The 15,281-nt window shown below is 40.7% G+C and overlaps 1 protein-coding gene and 1 long non-coding RNA gene across 21 annotated transcripts in view; one reads left to right on the forward strand and one right to left on the reverse strand.

Moving 5' to 3' along the window:
* Positions 1-15,281, reverse strand: part of EFCAB11 (EF-hand calcium binding domain 11) — a 144,836-nt gene that overhangs the window by 65,636 nt on the left and 63,919 nt on the right. For 2 of the 17 annotated variants that reach the window (XR_012037072.1, XR_012037071.1), the window contains exons 6-7: positions 8,324-9,543; positions 3,482-3,901 (exon numbers count right to left, since the gene is read on the reverse strand). The exons of 12 other annotated variants lie outside the window; for them this stretch is intronic. The gene's annotated coding sequence lies outside the window, so the exon portion shown is untranslated. Of the gene's footprint in view, positions 1-3,296; positions 3,902-8,323; positions 9,544-15,281 lie in introns of all 17 variants that reach the window. 3 more of the 17 variants (XR_012037074.1, XR_012037076.1, XR_012037070.1) reach the window with 2 other exon arrangements.
* LOC140640374 (uncharacterized) lies at positions 8,568-11,384 on the forward strand. Of its 4 annotated transcripts, none has more exons than XR_012037089.1 (3): positions 8,568-8,733; positions 9,865-10,302; positions 11,050-11,384. It is a non-coding gene; the product is annotated as an uncharacterized lncRNA (long non-coding RNA). The 4 variants fall into 4 exon arrangements; XR_012037090.1 differs by lacking the exon at positions 8,568-8,733 and adding an exon at positions 9,129-9,198; XR_012037091.1 differs by lacking the exon at positions 8,568-8,733 and adding an exon at positions 9,205-9,356.

Below are 15,281 nucleotides of genomic sequence, written 5' to 3' on the forward strand. Positions count from 1 at the left end.
ACAAAGAAAAAGCAAGGTGGATGTAAAAAATGGTCTTTGAAGCTATTTCGGTTGCTACTGTCAGAAAAATGTTTGAATTTAAACTCTAGTAGGCATAAAATAAGCTTATAGAAAATACTAGTTTTGGAATCTGAATCAATGACCTAGAAATAAATCTCAGAGAGGGATAAGCAAAATTTTGAAAGAGAAGAATCAAAGAAAATAAAAACGTTATTTCCAAATGGTTTGTAAAAATAATGTTTTTGAGTTACAATGAAAATAGGTACATTTTAAATCTACAGGTATTAATAACAGGCTGGCATTTTGTTACTAGTCAGGGAAGGAGTGGATTTCCTTCAAGGGGGTTTTTACTGGAAATAGCTGAAGGATCTTGTATTACAGTCTCACCAATAACACAAACCTTTTCAGGGTCTTTGCTATCTGACATCCACTTTCACCACTTTTCTGAAAGGTCAAACTTTTGTCCTTCTCCTGTACCAAATCAAACTCAGACTCTCATTTTCATTTCTTGACTTCTCTGTTTACTGTCTTCCTGAAATACTCTCCTCCCCACCCTCTTTTTTTTCCCCATGAAACTGCAGTTTCCTGGATCTCCTCTGACCATTCCTTGTCTGGTTTCCCCCCTAACCATGGTGCCCTCTCAAAGCTCTTCCTGGTCCACTTCTCTTTCTAACCCTCCATTTATGCTAACATAACACCATGATTCTCCTACTTGTCTAGGCTCCCAGCCCTTGGAGCTAACCTGGATCATTCTCCTAGTATTGCTTCCCAATATCCAATCAGCTTTTGAGGCTATCCTCTTCCTCTGGATAACATTCTAAGACTTGACCTTTCCTTTCACATATCCATCTCCTTTATCCTTGAAGCAGAACCTCATCAATTAGGCCCCAGTCAGTGGCAATGGCTTCCAGTGGACCAGCCACTTCTTTATTCTATGGTACAACCTGCAGCAAGTAAAGGCCTTTCTCATCATATCCATTCCTTGTCCAAGAATCAGTACCTGCCCAGCTGAATCCAACCTCAGCACCCCTAACCTGGAAAGACTTTCCCCTTTGTGGGTCAAAACGAATACACTGAGATCCATCATCTTGGATGATGCCTCCACCACCTAACCCCCTTTCATAGTGAATTTTATTTTTCCCTGCAGTCACATCTGGAATGCTCACATCTCACAATTATTGCAATGAGAAGGCAGTTCTTGTAGATGCCACAGTAATGGAGGAGGTGGCAGCAAAAGGGTTTCCATATATATTTCCTAAATTGAATTGTATCACAGCTATGCCAAAGCTTAATTTTAATCATGTAAAGATTGAGAGAGAATAGAAAGCACATCTTGCTTCAATTTTAACGGTTATTACTTTAATTTCTTAAAGTATAATAACAGAAACACTAAAAGCATTTTTTTTAATTAGAAAAATCACGGGGACAAAATCTCTAAATATTTTTCTTAGTTTTCCCTCCTCTGATATTTTAGAGAGATTTTAACATTTGCCTCAAATGTTTTAAGATGCTATAAAACAGTGACTGTGTAGATGGGACAGTTTTTAGTGCCTATAGAGGAGTATTTTTTCCTACATTTATTTCATAAGAGATGAACAGTTGACACTTTTGTTTTCTAGTTTGCTTTTGGCAATACTTTCTTCATCACTGTAAAAGAAATTTAGAATTATATTATTACAGCATTACAAAACGATTCTGAATCATACAAAATCATTACAGAAATGTTAGAAAATACACAAACGACTGGAAGGGATCCATATGACCAAATCTAACAATTCTGCAGAAAATATCAATACAGCAAGAAAATCTTGGAGCTCTAATAATAAGTTTAGGGAAAACAGAATAAAAGGAAACTACAAATGTAAACTTAGTAGGCCTTAGATGTTCTTCCCTTCCCTGCCTATACCCATACCTCTCTCACCCTCTACAGGCCTGCTCTCACCCCAGCAATTGTTCCTCATTTTATCTCACTCATGGGATGGGGCTGTGAATAAACTGCCCATTTTCTTCCCAAACATGATCTATTTTCTTCCCAAATAGATCATCTGAAGTTCCCTGAGCATAGGAAGTATGCCTTTTATTTCTCTGTATCCCCAGCAACTAGGAGGCATCCCGCACACCAACGTTGCTGATGAGGGTGTGTATGCTCCTTTTTATTTTTTTTTTTATTTTTTAAAGACTTTATTTATATATTTGAGAGAGAGAGAGAGCACAAGAGCAGGGGGGTTGCAGAGGGAGAGGTAGAAGCAGGCTCCCTACTGAGTAGGGAGCCCAAGGATGGGGCTCCAATCCCAGGATCTGGAGATCATGACCTAAGCGGAAGGCAGATGCTTAATGGACTGAGCCACCCAGGTACCCCTCACCTTTTCATTTTAATATCTATGTGATACTAACAAAATATAGTTGTTTGGGAAGAAAAGAACTGGGATTAGAAATTTTAAAGCTATATCTACATATATTTTTTTGCCTTATTTATAAATATTTCTGAAGAATTCAATATAGCCTTGTATCACTTAGACAAGTAAATATTCTAAGAAATGAAGCGATTCCCATAAAAAAAAATAACCTGAAAATTCATGTATTCTGAATTTTAAAATGTCTTTAGGGACACCTGGGTGGCTCAGTGGTTGAGTGTCTGCCTTTGGCTCAGGTCATGATCCTGGGGTCCTGGTATCAAGTCCCACATCAGGCTCCCCAAAGGGAGCCTTCTCCCTCTGCCTATGTCTCTGCCTCTCTCTGTGTCTCTCATGAATAATTAAATAAAATCTTAAAAAAACAATAAAAATGTCTTTAAACTTAGATAAGGTAGATAGAGAACAAAGATCGTCAAACTTTTCATTAACCAATAAGCCTTATTTGCTACCTTCCTCCCCTCCTGCCAAACTCCAATTTATAAAGTTATTCTAATACATCCAATGAGGAACACTGTAACTTTTAAAAAATAATAGTTTTAAATAATGCATAATTATTTTATCTTATCCTGGAATTATCCTAAACAAACAGATCTACATCTTTTTTTGAATTCCACCCACCACAGCCACACACATAGCCTCTTTGAAGGTCACAGACACCCAAGTTCAAATGCCTACAACATAGGGATGTCAGAGACAACAATTACTGGATAACCTGAACCATTCTAGCAGATTGGTGACTGAATATCAGGAGGAAGGCTGGTGTGGGGACCCTCAGGATGGTCCCATTATCCACTCTAAAAATAATTCCCTTCCCATCTGCTTGCTGATGCCCACATTTCTCTAACATTCTACAAGTAGACAAAAAGTTTAAAATATAAATACCTCTGGGCCATCAGCATTGTCTGGCTCTTCCTTAGGACCCACCGGACTCTGCCCTCACTGCTGGAGCATCCCTGTGATCTGGGAGGGAAGGATCCCACCCAAGCTCCAGGGATGTGCTGCCAATGAGCAGGATGCCACCTCCTTGCCCATGGTGACTGGTTCTCAGATTAGCAGACACCACTCACCTTAGGGAGGAGCTCAGGACTTCTGACTCTCCTTCTGAGGAGAGCAGCTTTCAGCTCAGGCTGTGGGGGCTGGAGATACCACAGTCAGTGCTGTAACCACAAGGGGCGTCAGGCCAGTCACAGAGGAGAGGACACAGCCAAGGGTAAATCTAAAGAGTACCAGAGAGGCAGAGCGGAGCCCCAGCCCCAGTCAAATTATACCCAAGTGTATCTCCCTACTCCTGGGTTCAGGTGTGTGAACAAACAGATTTCGCTTATTACTTAAGGCAATTTGAGTTACAGCTGGTCACACATTTACATCTTAGGAGAAGGCAACAGACTGATTCAAAACTGCATCATAAAGCCCATGTAAATCCTTCAGACAGGTCCTCTCTTGAAATCAGGTGTTGATTTAGAGACAGGCAGGTGAGCCCTGGGCATCTGAAGGAGGAAGAGATGTCACAGAAAGAAGAAAAGTCATTTTTAGAAAAGGATGACTTGGAGGTCTGAACAATCTTTTTAAAATGTCACTTTTTGCCTTAGCCTTGCTTGTTAGGGAACCTGAATTTTAAAAGAGCTAGGTTTTTCAATTATAGGAGTTTAGACACTGTCAGGGGTGACAGGAAAGATACTTTGGAGCAGGGGCCTTGATGGGCAGCCCTCAAATCACAAATCACACAGAGGAGGCAACAACAGCGTATCCCGTGCTCCCCTCAGATTTTAATTTTTATCTTTTTTAGATTTTAGTTTATGAATAGATTTCCCTTCTCTAAACCTGTTACACGTATAGTCAGGGCCACACAGTCACTCCTTTGCTTAAAAGCTTAAAGTCAAGGGGCACCCGGGTGGCTCAGAGGTTGAGTGTCTGCCTTCGGCTCAGGGTGTGATCCCGGGGTCATGGGATCAAGTCCTGCATCGGGCTCCCCACAGGGAGCCTGCTTCTCCCTCTGCCTGTGTCTATAAATAAATAAAATCTTTTTAAAAAAATTTTTTTAAATTTTTATTTATTTATGATAGTCACACAGAGAGAGAGAGAGGCAGAGACACAGGCAGAGGGAGAAGCAGGCTCCATGCACCGGGAGCCCGACGTGGGATTCGATCCCAGATCCCCAGGATCGTGCCCTGGGCCAAAGGCAGGCGCTAAACCGCTGCGCCACCCAGGGATCCCAATAAATAAAATATTTAAAATAAAAAGTTTAAAGTCAGGCCCTAGATCTTTGAGGTCCCAAGCCTCTGATGCGGCTACAACACTGTAGCTTTGTTTGTCTCTGGGCTCCTGTGGTCATGGGTCCTCCCTCTGCAAGCCTCACTGGCAGTTCCTCATAGGCACCATGGATTCTTTCTCCACCAGGTTTTGCAAACACTGTGCAATTTGCCTAAGATGCTCTCCACGTGGCCTGGCTGTCCCCACTCTCTTCATGGGTTGACCCGACAGGATCCCAGGTCTTTCCTGACCACCTCTCCCTGGAGAGAAGCCACTGCAACACCCAGGTCAATCAGGGCCCTTATGGCAGTTATGATACCCTTTGCTTAATCTAATGTGGCAGGGAGAGAGACTTCTGATGGTCTAATTTTAAAGTAATTATTTACCTAAGGTCTACTTTCCTGACTTGACTGTACCAAAGTGCGAAGGCAGGAACAGGGCTATTTGCTCATCATCAGTTGATAGGGCCTGAATTTGCTCAAGGATCTCATGATTTCTGGTCTCTATTGACTGTGACACCTGTGTCTCTTTCCTGAGGCCAGTGTCCATGCCTTACACATAATTCACCCCTATAATCATTGGGTCACTGATGTCCTCAGCCAATAACTCTAGCCCTTGACAGCCCACTCCCCAAACCTCATCCCCAATGGAGCTTCTACTGCTGCCTTACTATATTAACACTTGGCCTTTTCTAGAACTAATGAGTTCAAAAACAGCACAAAGAAGTGATAAGAAGCAGGACTGCCTTAGGGAAGCTAGCCCCATGGAGCAAACTCCACGTTGAGCTGTTCTTCCCTGTTATATCCCAACATAACTTCCCTTGCTCTGCCTTAATCTTTTTTTTTCACCTTATTTTAGGTCCTGAATAATCCATACTGGTTTAATAAGCATTTTTTTAATAATGCAAATGCCTCTGGGAGGATGAAGGGGCTATTATTAGTCATGCATACTTTAGTGTGAATTAGTTTAATCAAAGTATTTCCCTACTATCATACACCTGAGATCAAGTACAATGAGGAAATTAGAGTTTTGATGGGACGCAGAGTGGCAGATGAGCAGCTAGTGATTTTAGGACCCTGGGGACCTTGGGAAGACAATGAAGAACGGGTGAGCCTTAGAGCCCAGAAAGGCAGAGAAGAGACTGCTCCTCCTTTTTCTTCTTGTATTTTAACACTTACAGGACACATAGGCTTTAGGGGTATGGATCAACCACATCAGGAATTAAAGATGCCTACTGGACTAGCCTGGGAAATTAAGCATTATTTTATTATACTTTCTGAGCCTGACATGCTAGGTTCCAGATTCAACTCCCCCAAACTTTGGAAACCAATCCATTCTTAGCTGGGGACAAACTTTCTTTGTTTCTTCCAAACGGGAAAATTCTGAACTATGCCCATTATAAGTGTGCAGTAAACAACTGTTTAGTTGGTGGATCAATACTGTGTGATCTGATCACTGAATCGAAGAACTGGCCCCGAGAAGAAGCCCAGAAGGACTGAGCGAAAATAAAAATTTCTTTTTGATCAGCTTCCAAGGCCTTCATGCAGTTTGTAGGATGGTGTGGCCTTCAAATGAAGCATTAGATTTCAACCATCACTATGTACAAGACTGTGTGGTCCTCAGGAAGAGTTCGTGATATGAAATATTCTTACTACGAGGAAAGATATTTGGATTTTTGCATCAAGCCCCACCAAAACGAGGCACACAGAAGTACCTATATGAAAAGACAACTAGAATTAGTGGACTATCTTATGTAAAACGCTTTCCTGAAAACACTGCAACTGGGGAGTTCTATTCCCGGGTTCTCAAGCACCAAGTACTCATCTTCAACCATGCTGTCAGCCTGAGGTCCCTTCTAGGGGAGACTTGCTCCTATCTCTACACGGCAGTTCCTTCTTTTAAGCATTCTATAAGTCAGATTAAAGTCTTTATTTATTTTTCATGTGGCCAAATAAAGACAAATCTGCAAGCCAAGGATAAAGACACTTCCAACTCTGCCTTTGATACCCGTTTCACATTAAGTAATTGACTTCCCTCATTAGGACCAGGGGAAAATGACATTCACACCATTCACAAGAATACCGGAAACCAGGCATTGTTCAAATCCTGCTTGCTTTCTCATAGAAACAAATGTGTGGATACTTGGTCTTCGTCCAGCATGGTAAGGAAATACAATTACACTTAGCCAAAAATCTCACATGACTGTTCACTTCACCCGTCACACTTTAGGAATGATAAATCCAGCTTATTCAAAAACTTTAACCACCCAGATACTGATGATAATGTTTTGATGAGAAGAAAAAGTATGGGATTCATTCAAGAGAGAGGCTACCCTGGGGTGCAGGGTAGCCCAAAGGCCACAGAGCTTGGCCCAGTTGTCCTTTCCACACCACTTCTGCTGATCACCAAACCTTGTGGCATTCTGACTTCCACCAGGTAAAAAATTTTATACGCTTTCATGATATTATTAGAATTAGTGGATTAAATGAGAAGGCTCTGGTATTGTTAAAAGCATGAGTTTTATAATCTGTAAGACCTACTTTGCATTCTGGTTTGGAGAACATGAGTTCTGCTTCAGTATAAAATGGTGCGTGGTGATAACAGCCACCACTGGTTGCTATAAAGGATAAATGAAAAAAAGTGCTAACCACGTTTGGTCCAAAATAGGTGATAAAAGTATTGAGCTAGTAGTATAATGACAACATCTTAAGGGTGACCTCACAAAGGATCTAGTGACTTAACTTTCAAGGTCAGCAAGACCAAGAAGTGTGCTAATCCTCCCACACATGATAAAGCAAGCAGCCCCCAGAAGCCTCAGCTTCGTTGTAGGCTAAGTTGTCAGCAAGGAGATACACTCATTCTTAGGGGACATAAGAAACAAAACTCTCTTTAGGGTCTTGCCTCCTGAGACAGGTTTGGAGAACTCCTCTCTTTCCTGATGATACAGAAGATAGAATTTGGAAGGGAAATGAGATGGGCTTCCCCAATTCCCAAGGACAGTGAAGTTGGTAGAGTACACATAATATTTTCCCAATTTCTCAAATGCCTGGGTAATGTCCCCTCAGCATTATAAATATAGAAAGCATTCATAAGCTGTTTCTGGAATGATGGAAATGAACTGTATCTAGAATTAGACCTCAAACTAAAATAATTTCTAATTAGTCTTAGCTTGAGCAAATATGAGAGCACTTAATTTGCAAGGCAACAGTCCCTCCTTATCCACAGGGGATTTGTTCCAAGACCCCAGGGGTGTCTAAATTAGCAGATAGTACCAAACCCTATTCATACTATTTTTTCCTATAGATACATACCTATGGTAAAGTTTAGTTTATAAGTTAGGTACAGTAAGAGATTACAGGCATACCCCAGAGATACTGTGGGTTGGTTCCAAACCACTGCAATAGAGTGAATATCACAATTAAGAAACTGAAATGAATTTTTGGTTTCCTGGTGCACAAAAAAGTTATATTTACACTCTACTTGTAGTCTATTAAGTGTGCAATAGCATGCATCTAAAGAAAACCCAATGTGCACACCTTAATTTTAAAAAAACTTATTGCTAAAAATGCTAACCATCAATCAAGCTTTCAGCAAGTCATAATCACTGATTATAGATCGTAACAATAATGATGGAAAGTTTGGAATAGTACAAGAATTACCAAAATGTGATAGAAACATGAAGAGAGCAAATGCTGTTGGGAAAATGGTGCCAATAGACTTGCTTGATGCAGGGTTGCCACAAATCTTCAATTTGTAAAAAAATGTAATACTTGCAAAGTGTAATAAAGCAAAGTGCAATAAAACGAGGTATGCCAGTACCAGCAATAGCTAATTATACAGAAAATTTTAACAATATATTTTAATAAAAGTTAGGTGAATGTGGTCTCTCTCAAAATATCTTATTGTGCTGCAATAGATCTTCTTCTTGTGATGATGTGAGATGACAAAATGCCTATGTGATGAGATGAGGTGAATGACACAGGCATTGTGATGTAGCGTGAAGCTTCTATTGACCTCAAGATACATTCAGGAGGAGGATCATCTGCTTCTGGATTGAAGTGGAGTGCAGGTAGCTAAAACCGCAGACAGTACATATGCAGATAAACGGGATCACTAATTTCATGACATATCTACCATCCAAAAGGGTAAAACACTGAACCTCTCCAGGATTTCTCCCATGAAGACATGCAGATATACCATTTTCCTGTTGGATGTAGTAGGGTTCTTATGGGAAGACATTATTCTCCACCCCACTAAAATCCACATGAAAATCCAACAAATATGTTGTAATTCATAGCAATCCAGTAATTCTAACCACAAACTAAATTTCCCTAAGCTTGTTGCAAAAATTTATTATGTCATAGTGAAGACATATAAAGAGTGAATATATGTAACAAATAGTTGCATTGTGAAGCGTGATAATAAAACCAAGACTTGCAAAGTCACGCCCTGACTTAACTAGAAAGGGACCAGCAATGTTGTAGCTACCTGTGTGGTCCTTCCTGATCGGCAGCCCTGTGCCTCACCTTCAGAAGTAATCACTCTCCTGAATTTTGAATTTATCATTCCCTTGCTTTTCAAAATAATGATTTTCCAAGATAGACCTTTAAATGTATATTAATTAGTTGGCTAAACAATGCAAAAACTTTGAGACCTTATCTCCAAATGCATCTGCAGTTTGCACCACAGAAGGTGGGTGGAGCTGAGCTATAAGATGGCTTAGCTGTTGCCATTCTTCCTTAATAGGCGTTTTGTGCCCTGCTCCTCATCTCCCAAGAGAATCAGCCAGTTTTAGGGCCACTTTCGGGCTCTGTCCATAGCAGTCACATATTTCCCTTCATTCTCACTCAGCATAGGTGTCCGTCTATATAGCTGTTGTCTGAAAAAGAGGGAGAACTTTCTGCCACCGATATGAATCTTTGTACTAGTTGTTACTACAGAACAGACTTGAGGCTGACTCCCCTATTGGTGAGGAGGTCCTCTTGCCCTGAGTGGGGTTAGCAACAACCCAGACACTGTCTGGGCAGCTCTCTATGACTACTACAACAACCTCCCCAGTTCCTCTTTATTAACAAGTAACAAAGCAAAAGACCTTTACTGCCTGGTTGACCATCTAATTTGGACAACATATTTGCTACTAATTCTCATGGACTTTCTTCAAATCCTGTTAGGGACCATGATTTCCTCATCCTTCTTCCAGAAAGCCATGTCACTGTCAGCATCCCACCCTTGTTGATAAAACTGTTAAGAACTGTGAAGGATCTGGGAATTCAGCCTCCCTGCAAGCTACCAAGGCAAGCTGCCATCGATTCATGGACACTGGCAGAAGACCCAGGATTACTGGTTCACAGGCAAAGGACTCCATTACTCATGGCACAGCCAGCAGCGTGAGGGTCAGCACATTTGTGTCAGTTCCCTTTACCCACAAGTCCTATGGGATGATGCAGATGAGCCCTGATAGATATTTACACATACAGAGGGGGTTGCATTACAGAAGGGAAGCCTGAATTTAGGGAGCCCACGTCTTTTAAAATAGTTGGTAAGCATGCCCGCTTTTTATTCTGGAATGAGACCTTAACTCTATCTTCTAAGCCTGTTCACTATCCAAACATCCTTGAAAAGATATCCTGGAACAAAGGTAAGTCAATGCCTTGTTCATAAGATGTTTAGATACAAAAGAGTTCCATTGAGAAAAATGGCTTATTATCTGTTATACTTGAAAAATTGTTTAAAAGCTTTATTGTATTGTTTTAAATTCTATCTTGAACCCAGAAATGACAGTCCTGTTTATAAAGCCTCTTGGAGGAGTATGTGTCTGTGTGCAACAAAGGGTTCCAAAAAAGGTGTTTACTAGGGTTGACAAATATGAGGTTTATAGTTTCAGACATTCAGAAGTTTTGAGGGAATCTTTCTGACTCAGTGTTTTTCCTCTCTTGGGCAAGAATAGTAATTTTGCTCTGTAATATAAGCTTGGAATTTAATCAAGAATTCTAAAAGTCATAAAGATCTGTTATAAGATGAAACTATAAAAATACTGAATGTTCTAGCCAGTGGCCAACAAGCCTCCTTGATACGATGGAAGCTCATCGTTATAGTGAAGCCCCTACCTCACATTATCCTACAATTTGCACCTTTTCCTCCCAAATCTGCCAGTTTTCCCATGTTACTAATGTACTGACCTCTTCTTTACAATACCCCATAATTTATACCTTTTCTTTAAGTCCATCATATTCCTTGCATTACTAACGGGCTGACCTCCCCTTTATATTATCCTGCAATTTACACCTCTTCCCCCTGACTCCAGCAGATTTCCCGCACCACTCCTAATGGACTGACATCTCCCAATTTGTACCACATTTCTTGCAATTTGTGCTCCTATTTTCAGAAAAGCTGTGGGGGAAGCTGCATTGTTACTGTGTGTCTAGAGCAAAAGAACAGAGACTGCTGAGAGGTAGTGCTCTGAACCTCTCCACAGCCCTGTGGACTCCCAACTCAGGAAGGTGTCAGGAAATGATTAAGTAGGATGACGATCCTGAGCTGATGGCTAAGAAAATGATGAAAAGGAAGACGAAAAGTTCCTAATCTGTCCTTTAGGAGAGCTCCAGGGACTCTGCAGAACGAGAAAAATCTATAACGAATTATTGCAAACTACATCTGAAACAAATGATGTACTATATGTTGGCTAATTGAATTTAAATAAAAAAAAATCTTTAACGACTAGCTTAATTTACATTTAACATATTCTTTCACTACATTCATATGAAAGGGATGTTTTTTCATATATTAACAATTTCCTTCAGTTGGTACTATTGTTATTTGTCGTATCTCTTCCTGGTTACTCTACGGTAAGATTTCCTCCAGAATGTGCTACCTACAAGGAGTCTTAGAAATTTGAGTCAGGGCCAGCACAGGAAGGTATGGTGAAGAATATTCCAGATATAGAATACTGTGTGTGCAAAGGCACAGAGGTGCGGGTTCAAAACCTTTAGGGAATTTTAATATCTCAAAGTGGTTAGAATAGAGCATAAATAGGATGGTGGCTGAGTCAGAACATGGAAGAATGCCCTTTGAAGGAACCTAGATGTTGTACTCTATGTGACTGGGAGCCATTAACGAGTTTGAAGCAGGGAGAGTAATGTGCTCATATCTGAAATCAGATTAATCTCTCAGATGGTGGTATGGAGGATACATTAGAAGGGAGATGATACCGGAAGTAGGGAAACTAATGAAGAGAGCACACATTAGCTAGTAAGGACACGAGAAGGACATCTGTTATGGCATGAATTGTGTCCCCTAAAATTCATGTTGAAATCCTAAATGTCAGCACCTCAGAATGTGACTCTGTCTGGAGATAGGGTCTTTAAAGAGTTAATCAGCTTAAAATGAGGTCATTAGGGTGGGCCCTAATCTGCTATGACTGGTTTCCTAAGAAGAGGGAAACAGGACACAGACACACAGAGAGACCAGCTATTTGTGAGCCAAGTACACAGGACTCAGAAAAAAGAAACAACCCTGCTGATGACTTGAAATCAGACTTCCAACCTCCAGAATTTTAAGAAAATAAATTTCTGTTGTTGAAGCCGATCATTTGATCATTATAGCAAACGAACATGTCGTGAATCAAGGATGGTGAGGAGGAAAAAAATCTGAGACAGATATGGGCAGTAGGACAGAATCTGGTAACCAGTTGGTTACAAGTGGTCAAGGAAAGAAATTGATTTAGAGGATTCTGGTGTGGATAACTGGGTAAATGGTGAATTCATGAACCAAAAAAAGTAATACAGGAAAAGATCAGGTCTGAGAGACACTATAAAGCATTTAGAACATGTAGAATTTGAGGAATCAAAGGAGGCACCCAGAGAAAGATGTTTAGCAGGACAAAGCTATGGGTCTGAATCTGAGAAAACAGGACTGAGATTAAGATGTGGAACCAGGTGTCTTCCACATGGAAGGAGAGACTGTGAATAAAATCTCCAGAGGAAGGATGTTGATAAAGGCGAAAAAATTGCAAGAATCATGTAGGCAGACCTGGGCCAGCCACCGAAGGATACAGAAAGGAAAGGCTGTTAAAGGTAGGCCCAGGCCCGAGAACTGACACAGACACCATGGAAAAGGTGTTCCAAGGAGGGGGTGGTCACCAGAGCTGAATGTTGAAAAGAGGTCAGAGATGAGAAGTAGATTGTCCACTGAATTTGACAATTAGGAGATTACGGAGGAACTCAGCAAAATCATTCAGCAGAGCTCTCAGGAGGTGAAAGCTATGCTGTACTGAGTTGAGAAACAAGGCAAGGACACCCTTGCAAGAAGCCTGGCTGAGCTGGATGCTGGGTCCAGAGTGGGTTCTATTCTTATTCCCAGCAGTGGTGGTGCTGGGGCCAGGAAGGAAGGGAACAGAACTATGAAGCAGATAGGAGCTGCAAGGGATCATATCCTAAGGTCAGGGGGCACAGGGCCTCCCTGAAGGGTTCTCTCTCCAAGACTTCAAACATCATCCTCATGATGACTTATTCCTGCTCCTGTTTGGGGTGGCGGATTTGAATTAGAGCAACTTCCTGTCCAAAGTGTGCTCATGGGCACAGGTGGCCCGCTTGTGGATAATTCCTCATAGGCTTCTCTGCAATGTGTGGGAAATCACACCCCTTTCATGTTATGAAGAGGGTCCACTGGGTCAGGGGAAAAGAAGAGGGGAATGGTACATCAAGAAGGAGGTGAAGAGGAGCTTTATTCCCTCATGGAGCTGCCTGTCATGGCTAAAATGAGGTGAAATCTAGTTGCTTTCTATGCATGGACTCTCCCACCAGCCTGCAAATTCCTTGCCTCCAGGGATAAGCCAATGTTGTAACCTAGAGCATCCACATGACGCCAGAAGGCACTTTCAGGAAGCTCAACCAATACTGAATGGAAGCTCTTCCATGGCTGTGTAGAGAACATTATGCCCTGATGACCAGGTTCTGCTCACAAGGTGAGAAAGAGCCCAGTGGGCATTCATAGTGCACATCTACACCCTCTTGGGAGGCACAGATAGGTCAGAGAAGGATGTGTCACCAAGAGGGTCAGAGACCCAACTCTACAAGTAGATGGCCAAAACTGCTTTTTAGCAAAGTCAAAGTTACATCCTGAGAAATAGAGTAACGAAGCCAAGAAGAGGGTTTTAAAAGGCAAAATAAAGTAAACTGGGTGGAGATAGTTATTAAATACACAAAATCTGCAAACAATTCAGAACTGGGTGGCCACAAAATGTTTGTTTGGGCTTAGGGTGCATATTATCTGATTTCATGGACTCTCAGGACGCTTTTCCAACAATTTTAAAAATCTTTAAAATTGTGATGCAGTTTATAACCATTGGTATATCTTAGCATTGTGTCATAGTTTAATGGGTAGAATTTTTTCTTTCATTAGTGGTACATAACATGATGGTGCCCAAGAATCAATGTATCTCAAACTTAATGATGTGGTATTTTACTCTATGAAAGGGTACAGCAGTTGTTTTGATCTGCTGCTTTAATTAGAAGTACTCAGCTTTAGCAACGGGTAAATTTTGAGTACTATCTCAAAAACAGAGGGTCTCAAAAGGCACCCCTTCATATATTAAGACACTGAGTAACTATTTTGAGAGCCAACTGTGCACTTTAATTTACCGCTCTCCAAACAGTGAGCAGTAAGGACTCTAATTGGCAGAAAGTGCTGTTATGCTATATCATGAGTGATGACATTCAGGTCCCGGAACTCGGTAATAAAAAGAGCCTGATTATTACCATTTTTTGTTTAATCGTTTATATGTCTGTAATTAAGTCTGTGCCTTCTCTCCGACACTGTGGAATGCTGATCACTTACTTCATGGGTAGGGAAGAAAAAGACTAGAGACTCTGCTCCTTCAAAAGTCAGAAGACAGATTCTAGCCTGCAGTTGGGACCTACTAAGAGATCGTTCTGAAGAATACTTTGAGACAGTATCTTTCAGCAGGTGAAGCCTGTGGTAACTGTGGTATTGGGGGTTTGCCTTGCTTTCAGTGTTTACAGGGTCAAATCTAAATTCATATACTGGGAATGCGTTCCATCTTCACTGCTGAGTATGGGATGAATTGATTTATTTGCTTATTTTTAAATGCGTCTACTGGCCTTTAGAAGCTATTATTTTATTTACATAAAGGTACTTTTGAACTTTACAAACATGCTGGTTGCTACCCACTGTCCAAATATTTTAAATAAGGTATTAGATAGGTACAAAGCAACAATCCATATCTGAAATAAGAAAATGAAGGAAGGAAATCATTGCCAAATGCCTTCCTAAATAATATTTTTAAAATAATCATTTTCACAGATCAGCTTTTGTCGTTCGAAATTAAAATATACTTTCTTAAAATATTAAACCATATGAATATCTAAATCTATTTTCCATGTTTCACACAAAAGGGTATGGAGAATATTTTTGGTGGCAATCAATATGTCTACTTTGGGCAGTTATTACCATTCAGTGTCTATTTTTTTAATTGGCCTGAGAGACAATTAACAAATGTGGATCTTTATCTGAGCCTTCTTCGAGGTCTAAATTCACTTTTCATCTTGGCTCTTCTCATTTTCACCTTGTACCTGATCACTTTACAAGGCATATGCCTCT

This window comes from Canis lupus, chromosome 9 (genome assembly GCF_048164855.1).
Source record: "Canis lupus baileyi chromosome 9, mCanLup2.hap1, whole genome shotgun sequence".
NCBI classification, from domain to species: domain Eukaryota; kingdom Metazoa; phylum Chordata; class Mammalia; order Carnivora; family Canidae; genus Canis; species Canis lupus.